A 9,227-nucleotide genomic window follows, 5' to 3' on the forward strand; every position below is an offset into this window, starting at 1 on the left:
GAGAGAGAGAGAGAGAGAGAGAGAGAGAGAGAGAGAGAGAGAGAGAGTCTTAGATCTCCCAGCAAGTCCAATAAAACATTCTCTCCTCAAATTCCAAAGCAGGAAAAAACTGAGTAATGAGGAGACAGGTAGGACCCCAGCTGCCCCTTAATCATGGACAAGTGTCTTCCCCATGTCTGGACAAGGTCAAAGTGACAGCATAGTCAGGTTCTGGGGAGGATTCTCTTCTGGGTTACAGGCCACCAGTGTCCCACTATATGACCCCATTATAGAAAGGGGGTAAGGCAACCCATAGGGCCCATTTTAGCATGAGGACTTAACTCTCGTGGCCTCCTGCCCTGGTTAGGATTTTGTCAGCTTGACACCAGCTAGAGTCATCTGGGAAGAAGGAACCTCAGTTAAGAAAAACGCCTCTGTCAGATTGCTTGTAAGGATATTTTCTTGATAGTGATTGATGTAGGAGCCTCACCTCAGCTCACCAGGGACAGGGAGTATCAATTGTAGGAGGGTGGTCCTGGGAGGCTTAAGAAACGTAGCTGAGCAAATTAGGGGGAGCAAGTTAGTAACAGCATTCCACTATGATCTCTGCATCCATTGTTGCCTTCAGGTTCCCTTGAGTTCCTGCCTGGCTTTCTGCAGCAATAGACTGTTACTGGGATGTGTGAGACTAGTAGCCCCTTTCCTACCCAAGTCATTTTGGTCACAGTAATCATCACAGTAGGAGATGAGTAACTAAGACACTCCTCATAGTCCAGATTACATGACACTGCCATGGACATTAGGATCTCAACGTATGAATTAAAGGGTAGGAGGCAGCATCCAGTACTCAACACAAGACTAGAATGGAGGACATGGCAATACCTTTAAAATGCTGGCGCTAAAGACTTAACACTGAACTTAATTCTGGAATTAGTAAGCTTAGGATATGGAGGGGGTAAAATTGACTAAGTAATTAAGAATACGTAAGGAGGGCTCTCTAAGCTATTCCTGCAAAAGACAAGGGAGAGGATGATTGTATCTATTGTTTCTACTTTCAAAGTAGCCAATCAAAAGAGATCCTATGGGAAGGAGGGGTTCCTAACATATGAGACTGGGGAGACAGAAGTATAGTCCCACTGTGGAGAATCTGGAGGGATTTTAGCTGGAGACTGCAGGAGTGAGAAGCTAAGGAGGGCAGGGCCAGAAATGAATGTGGGCGGAGCATCAAAAAGCTTGAGAGCAAGGCAGAGCTTCGAAGACTGCCAGCTGTCAGCCACGAAGGAATGGAGCTGGAAGGCACCGTGCCGGGAGATAGGTCTTGAGATTTTAGCCTTGACCATAGAGCCATGGCCTGGGTGCATCTTTCAGAAACTCAGCTCTCACTCAGTCCCCGTCAGCAACCGTGGGCATCTCTTCACCATCTTTAAGGAAGAAAGTCTTGACTTCCGGGTCTCTCTTTGAAACCCCTCCTACTCTCATCATCCCCCTTTGTCTCCATCCTACCTTTGGTATCATTACATGAGTCTCCCGTGACACCTGATACTGGGCCCAGGAAGGAGGGGGAAGTCCAGGGCCAGCAGTTCCTAAGATATAGGCTGGCCAAAGCAACCTACCAACATGGGTAAGCAAGGGAGGGTCAGGCCATATTCCAAGCTTTAAGTCCAGAGACAGGTTTGGGATTGGGCTGGAGATGGTCAGAGGAGGGATAGGTTAGGATACTGTCAGCCTAGGGATGATCATCAATCACAGTGTCCCCCTTGCCATGCTGGACCACAGATGTAGCCACCAGGCCTCCCTACCCTCAGACCATGAAGAATCAGCTTCCCTGGAGTTAGGAAACTACCTTGGACTCATGGCTGGGCCTGGGAGACACCACCATTGCTAGTATGCCTCATCATATTCCTGGCCTACATTTTCCTGTGGAAAAATAACCTCCCTCCTCCCCAGGGGTCCTTTGTCTACTGTGAAGCTGCTGCTGGCCCTGCAAGGACACCCGGGCAAGTCCTGGCATCACTTCTTCTTCTTCTTCTTCTTCTTCTTCTTCTTCTTCTTCTTCTTCTTCTTCTTCTACTTCTTCTTTTATTTTTAATATAATACTTTTATTAATTAATTCTTTGAGAATTTCATACATACATACAAATGTATGGTTTTGTTTTTTTTTATCATATTCACTTCTTATTCTTCCTTACCAAGGGTATTCCCTTAAAGAAACAAACTCTCCCTCCTCCAATAGCTGTCAACTGCCAATAAGTCCTCAGCTAGGGGTGGGGGCTCACGAGCCCCCATGGTTTCACTTCTTAACCTTTACCCTACTCACTCTTTTACTATGAGCCCATGTAGCCAGGAATACCATGAACTAGACACGGAAAGTGTCAACTTATAGGGCTGATTCTGGAAAGTCTATCTACCAGTCATCAGCCTGACCTTTGACCTCAGGTGTCAGGGCTTCAGCCCACTGGACTTTATAAGGCTAACTTTTCTCAGGAGTAGGCCTTACTGATGCTGTTCATAGGTGAAACCAGTCCAGATAGGATGTTTTCAAAAACTTCAAGAATATAGACTGGACTCTAGGACAGTCTTTGGTGCCCTCAGGGCACAGTACTTTGTAGATAGGACAAGGATATTATCTGCTACCCAAATGAAGTCCAGAAGAGCAATCTGGAGAGGGCAGGAAGGCCTCAATCTCACTGAGGCGATCTGCGGAGCTGGAGGCTTGGCTTCATAGACTTCCAGCTTTGCTGACTACGGCAGCTATTTGCCTGGTCAGCGTAGTATTAGGAAGTACTTGGAAAGTACGACTTCCAGAACGGTTCTAGTACGGCAGGCAAGGGGTCAAAACCGTTGCGATTTGGAAACTGATGCTGAATGCATTGTCCTGGCCACATGGTCTGCACACAGACCCTGCGGAAAGAGTATCTCCTAGGGGACCACATACACAAAGGGACCTCCCATACGAACTGTCAGGCTAGAGCAGGAAGTCCAGCAGCCACATGGCTTTTGGCAAAAGGAACTTGAGAGAGAGTGAGCATCCCTTTAAAAATATGCTAAGCCCCACCCAAGCAGAGGCTCTTTCTGGGGCCAGGTGAGTCCTTCATCCTAGCAACAAGGGCAAGGATGGTTGTTAGATAGACCTGAGAAATGGAGAGGTCACTGGGAAGAGGAAATGGGCTGATGAGAGAGAAAGAGAGAGAGAGAGAGAGAGAGAGAGAGAGAGAGAGAGAGAGAGAGAGAGAGAGAGAGCGCTGCATTTGTAACTGAAACAAGAGAGGGAGCTGCATTATTTATGAAATGGCCAAGCACAGAGTTAACAAGGAAGGAGGATGCCTTTAGAGGGGAAAGTGGTTTCAAAACATCCGTATTTTGCTGAAAAAGACGCACACGCCGACTATGATTTAGAGCGTGCTGAGGTTTAGAACCGGAGATGACTCTTGAGCAGTTAGAGATCATGGCAGGGAAGACAAGGGTCTGCAAGGGATGGGCAGAGGGGTAGAATGGGGGCGGGGGGCTTCCTGAAGGCTGCATGCTATAAGAAATCAGCCAATAAGAAATTAAGCCAAGTCTCTAAGCTTTTATTTGAAATTTACTTTTTTTTTTGTTCATGACAGGGTTTCTCTGTGTAGCCTTGGCTGTCCTGAAACTCACTCTATAGCCCAGGCTGGCCCTGCACTTAAGAGATCCGCCTGCCTCTGTCTCCTGAGTGCTAGGATTAAAGGTGTGCATCACCACCACCTGGCAATATTTACCTTTTAAAATAAAATATTTGCATAATTTATTTACAATAAAACGAATAGCTCTGCCATGGTCCGTTTGATGGAGTTGGCCAATTGCATGCGTTGGTGTAACTAACCCTGGAAACAAGGTTCAGGATGCATTCATCCTGGAACATTCCCTCCTGCATCAACTACTTTGAACTTGTATCAGTAAGCTCTCTCTTGCTTGTTCTAAGCCTACAGAAGTGGCATCATAGAGTGCGTGTGTGGGGAGGGGGGATTGTTTGTCTTTTAATCTGTATTCTTCACTCAGCGTTGGTTTAGAGACCCATTCATATGTTGAATAGAATGAAGAACCTTGGCAATGCTGAGTAACTTTCAGCTTTTAGTGTTTGCTTGATTGTCAGGCCTTCGGGTGTGTACTAGTCAGGGTTCCTATTGCTGCGATAACAGCACCATGACCAAAAGCAACATGGTTCTTTCCATGTTTCTCTCAGCTTACAACTGACAGGTCACACTCTATCACCAAGGGAACTGATACAGAGGCTATGGAGGAAAGCTTCTTAGCTTTTTCGGCAGCTTGCTCAACCTGCTTTCTTACAGAACCCAGGACCACCCACTCTCGACACCCACGGTGAGCTGGGCCCTCTTAAGTCAATCATCAATCATGAAAATGTTCCACAGGCTTGCCCACAGGCCAGGCTGGTAGGGGCATTTTCTCAGTTGAGGTTCCTCTTCTCAAATGACTAGCTTGTGTCAAATTGGCAATAGGGGGAAAAAAATCTAACCAGGACAGAGTGTTTCCAGTGTCTGGTTCTTAGTATGACCCCTATAAACATTCCTTTTTATTTTTAGATTTTGTCTATTATTAGTGTGTGTGCATGAGTCCGCCCACATGCAAATGTGCACACCTGGGAGCTCTGTGGTCCGTATTTGGCAGGCAGAGGACAACTGTTGAGAGTCAGTTCTCACCGCTCAGCATGGAATTCAGGGACTTGAACCCACGTAGTCAGGTTTGTGTGGCAAGTAATTTTCTTCCACCGATCTATCTCTAGAGCTCTTTACAATTTTTAAAAATTAATTCTTTATGTATTTTCATGGAATGAACACTCTTGTACACACACACACATACACACACACACATACACGTCTAGACATAAACTTCCATTCCTTGAGGGTTAGTCACTAAGAGTGGGATGGTGGGGTCAGGTGGTCATCATGTGCTTACCACTCTAAGAAGCCCGTTCAACAGCTCTTTACAATGAGGCTGTTTGGTTTCTCAGCCATTGCTGAGGCTGTCTGGTGATCACGGTTCTCGGCCATCTTCACCTGCTGTCTGCTGATCACGGTTCTCGGCCATCTTCACCTGCTGTCTGCTGATCACGGTTCTCGGCCATCTTCACCCTCTGTCTGGTGATCACAGTACTCGGCCATAACCTCAGGCTGTCCATCGATCGTGGTGTTACACGTGAACTGCGTTTTGTCATCAGTTAGTTTACAATTCTCTAACGAGGACGGACATCATAAGCACTTTTCATGAGCTTATTGGCCAGTCTGTGTCCTTCTTTGTGAAATGCTTGTTGAGTTCTCTTGTCCATTAAAAACAAACATCAAGACTGTTCTTATTTTTGCTGTTATTGTAAGAATTTTTATATATTGCAGACCCACCAGAGGGAGGTTTTTATTTGTTAAAGTTTCCTTAATTATATACAACAGTGAGTTTCATTGTGACATATTCATACATTCATACATCCATATAATATATTTTGATTATATTGGCCACTCCCTTCCCTTCTCTTAGTTCCCTCCCACTGATTGCTACTGCTCTCCAACTAGTCTCTTCCTACTTTCTTGGTTTCACGTGGAGGAGGGTGAGTTTAGTTGGAGGAGCACGGATGAAACACAGGCGCATAGACAGTTTTCCAGTGACTACACGCTGAAGAAAATGTGCCGCACCCCCACCCCAGGAAGAGTTTTGAAAGTAAAGGGACAGTCACTATTCTTGCTACCACTGACCCTTAAGCTGACACCTGATCACCTCTCCCATGCTATTTCATATCATCACCCTTTAGGTGGTGTGCTAGGTTTAAAATGCACAGTGGCCCAAATAGCTGAAATTCTAAATTGTATTTAATCAAACTCACAGAGCTCCTGTTTCTACTGAAATAACAACAAAACAAAACACAAACAAAAAAAAACCTAAAAACAAAAACAGATGAACAAAACAACAAAAATAAATGAATCTTACTGCTCCTAACTAAATTCTGTCTCATTTAAAAACTTACTGTCCTTGAGATCACTGCTCGGGCACTTGAGGATTCCTTTCAGGACTCTATACTCTCAAAGCCATCTTCCTGCCTCCACAACATGGCCAGGAAGTGGTTTCTATTCCATACTGAGCAAACTGCTACTTTAGGCCTCCTCTGTGTCCTGGAGTTTCCACTAAGCATGTGGGAGGTGCCTAGAGGTCACCCTGTGGGGTCCCATGCTCTGCTCTTAACCACCAGGGTAATCTTGGCTCCTACCAGCCCCCCTCATCTTCTCCCTCAGCCATCTTAGCTCTGTTGCTCCCGACTCCAGCCCAACACAGGACGTTGTAAATCTCACCCAAGCCTCACATCCACCCAGCAGAATCAGCCCACTGTGTCTCAGACTTAACTCTCTACCTAGGTGTGCTGTACCACTATTTCTTGAAGACACTGTATCTGCATGTATGTCCCCTTGCAAAGTAGACTCTGCCTGGACTTCTAAACAGAGAGGGAAGACACACTTACAGGTCCTTCCTTGGGATCAGAAATGCCCACACTCTTTCCCTGCATCTCTAGTATAGTGTCTTTCTCTTACAATCTCCTCCATTGAAAATGTCTCCTCTCTCTGCCCCATCCCTCACCCCACCACAAGGAAGATTGGTCCTCTCCTATGAGGTTTACTATGTTGAGCTGTGCATCCTTTCCTGTTCTGTAGTGTGAAGCAAGAGCCCCATGCCCACCTGCCAAGATTGTCATATTTGAGGGGAAAATCTACATTCTTTAGGGCCAGAATCTTGTACTTGAAAGCTTGCTTTTAGTCCTGCCATCCCTCTGCTTGTGGCTACTCCTCACAGACAGTGGTAACTGGGGGTAAATGGGACAAAGCCTCCAGTAAGAAGGAAGGAGAAGGCATATTAATATAACCCAAAGTGTAATCCCAAGTTAAGAATTTACTCCCTGCTGAAAAATTATATTCTTCTTTCCTTTGAGATGTTTAAAATTTTTTCATATGTGTAGCTGGTTTTGGTTTTGTTGTTTTGCTTTTTGTTTTGTTTTTTTTTGTTTGTTTTAGATATTTCTTTTATCTGTATATGAGTATTTTGCCTGGATGTTTATATCTACACCAGAAGGCACAAGATCTCCTGGAATGGACGGTTGTGAGCCACCATGTGGGTGCTGGGAACTGAACTCTGGTCCTCTGGAAGAACAAATGCTCTTGAACACTGAGCCATCTCTTCAGTCCCTGTTCCTTTGAAATCATAATGGAAGCATCCATGACTCTTAACTTTTTTTTTTTTTTGGTTTTTCGAGACAGGGTTTCTCTGTGTAGCCCTGGCTGTCCTGGAACTCACTCTGTAGACCAGGCTGGCCTCGAACTCAGAAATCCACCTGCCTCTGCCTCCCAAGTGCTGGGATTAAAGGTGTGCGCCACCACCGCCCGGCGACTCTTAACTTTTGCTACTGTTAATGAGGAGGTGATATAGTGGGGAAAAAAACAGTCACATGGTAGTGTGTGTGTGTGTGTGTGTGTGTGTGTGTGTGTGTGTGCATGTGTGCGTGCATGTGTGCATTTGTCTGTGTGTGTGCCTGTGTGTGTATGCACATGTGCATGTGTGTGTCCCTGCGTGTGGGGGGGGGGGGGGGGGGGCGGGGGGGGAGAAAAAGAGAGAGAGAGAGAGAGAGAGAGAGAGAGAAAGAGAGAAACAAGCTGTCCACTGGGAAAGCTGGAACAACACAAGAAAGTACCTTAGATAATGAAGAAACTGAGGCTTCCTGGCTCTGGGACTGCTCAGGGAAAATCTCAATTCTCTACCTCAGGTTTGTATCTGTGCTCAAAGTCAGAGTACAGAAAGCCACAAATGCATATAGGACATATATTATTGTGGCTATTGTGGAATCCAAAGCTGTCATGAAAACAAGAGATAGCATGGGGCTAGTATATTTGTTCATATTTGCCCTCAAAGAGATGCTTCTGGGATACCATAAAGCCAAGGGACAGAGGAATGGGGTCTTGCATGATAACATGGGTGGTCTGGGGGTGGGGGTGAGGCTTCAGGTCCAGGCCTGGTAGTCCTGGAAGGGTAATCTTTTTGAGACACTTAACAACCTTTGAACCTGAACTTCCAAAGATGGTGTCTGAAGTGGGCAGGGTACGTGGGAGTGTATTGATGCTCCAGCTACGTCTTGCCTTGTTTTAATTCATTGCTGCATTTTTCTTCCCAGGAAATAAGCGAGTTTCCCAGAATAAGAATCTTGATTTTTCTATGAGACCCACAAGCAGGCACCACTTTTCAATGCCAACTTGTAGAGATACTTTTTGACAGTAAGTTCAGAGATTTAACCACAATCCGGATAGCCTCAAAGTGTGTGTGTGTGTGTGTGTGTGTGTGTGTGTATAATCTAGGGTCTTTCTGCACGCTACACAAGGGCTCTACCACTAACTACCCCAGTCTCACACCTGGGATGCTGAGTTGCATGAAGGATGGCTTCTAACCTCTGACCTTCACCCCTCCTGACCTACCACATATCAAATCTAGGGTGATCCCGGAGGTAAGGAGGGCATACATTTTGCTGATTCATGCAAGTAACTCACTTAAAAACATTTTTTTTCCTTGTTGAACTAGATCCAACTTCTTATTCACATTAGGTCACTACTAAATCTTTTTCTATCAACTAGATAAAAGTAGAATACCTTACTGATTTCCCCCATCATTTTCTTTTCCCCTTCTTTCCAGATGTCACATTTGGGTAGGATACATTCTGGGATGAGATGAACAGTATAACTGTGACAAAGATCCCCAATGCTCTAGAACATGAATAGGACCCACAGTCCTATACTTTTGTCTGTGGTCCCCAGGTAGCCAGGTTGAAGCAGCTGCCTCTATGACCTCCCATTCTGTTATCAAGGCTCACCAGCACATCTGTGCTCCCTGGGTGCTATAGAAACATTGGCTGTGCCACCCTGAGTTGGTGGGGGTTCTAGGAGACTACCCAGGGCCATCTGCTAGGTTCTCAGCTATGTCCACTGTGGCACTAGGGTATGCATGGGTATCTCCAAGAGATGCTTGTGCCTCGTACCTTTCCCTTCACTTATATGTTTAAGAAACCAGAACCTTGGGTTACTAATGACTGTTATCAGTGCTACATAGTTTACATAGCCCCTTCAGAAATTCAGATGGATTTCTATTCCTATCCTTGTGCAGAAGATGCTTGGAGAGCCACAAAGAAAATAGAATGAAGAGAAGGGGCTGTAGTGAGCTTTGAGGCAGGAGAGAGGCTTTGTTTTTAA

Source organism: Grammomys surdaster, unplaced genomic scaffold, assembly GCF_004785775.1.
Source record: "Grammomys surdaster isolate TR1022 unplaced genomic scaffold, NIH_TR_1.0 271, whole genome shotgun sequence".
Lineage (NCBI taxonomy): Eukaryota > Metazoa > Chordata > Mammalia > Rodentia > Muridae > Grammomys > Grammomys surdaster.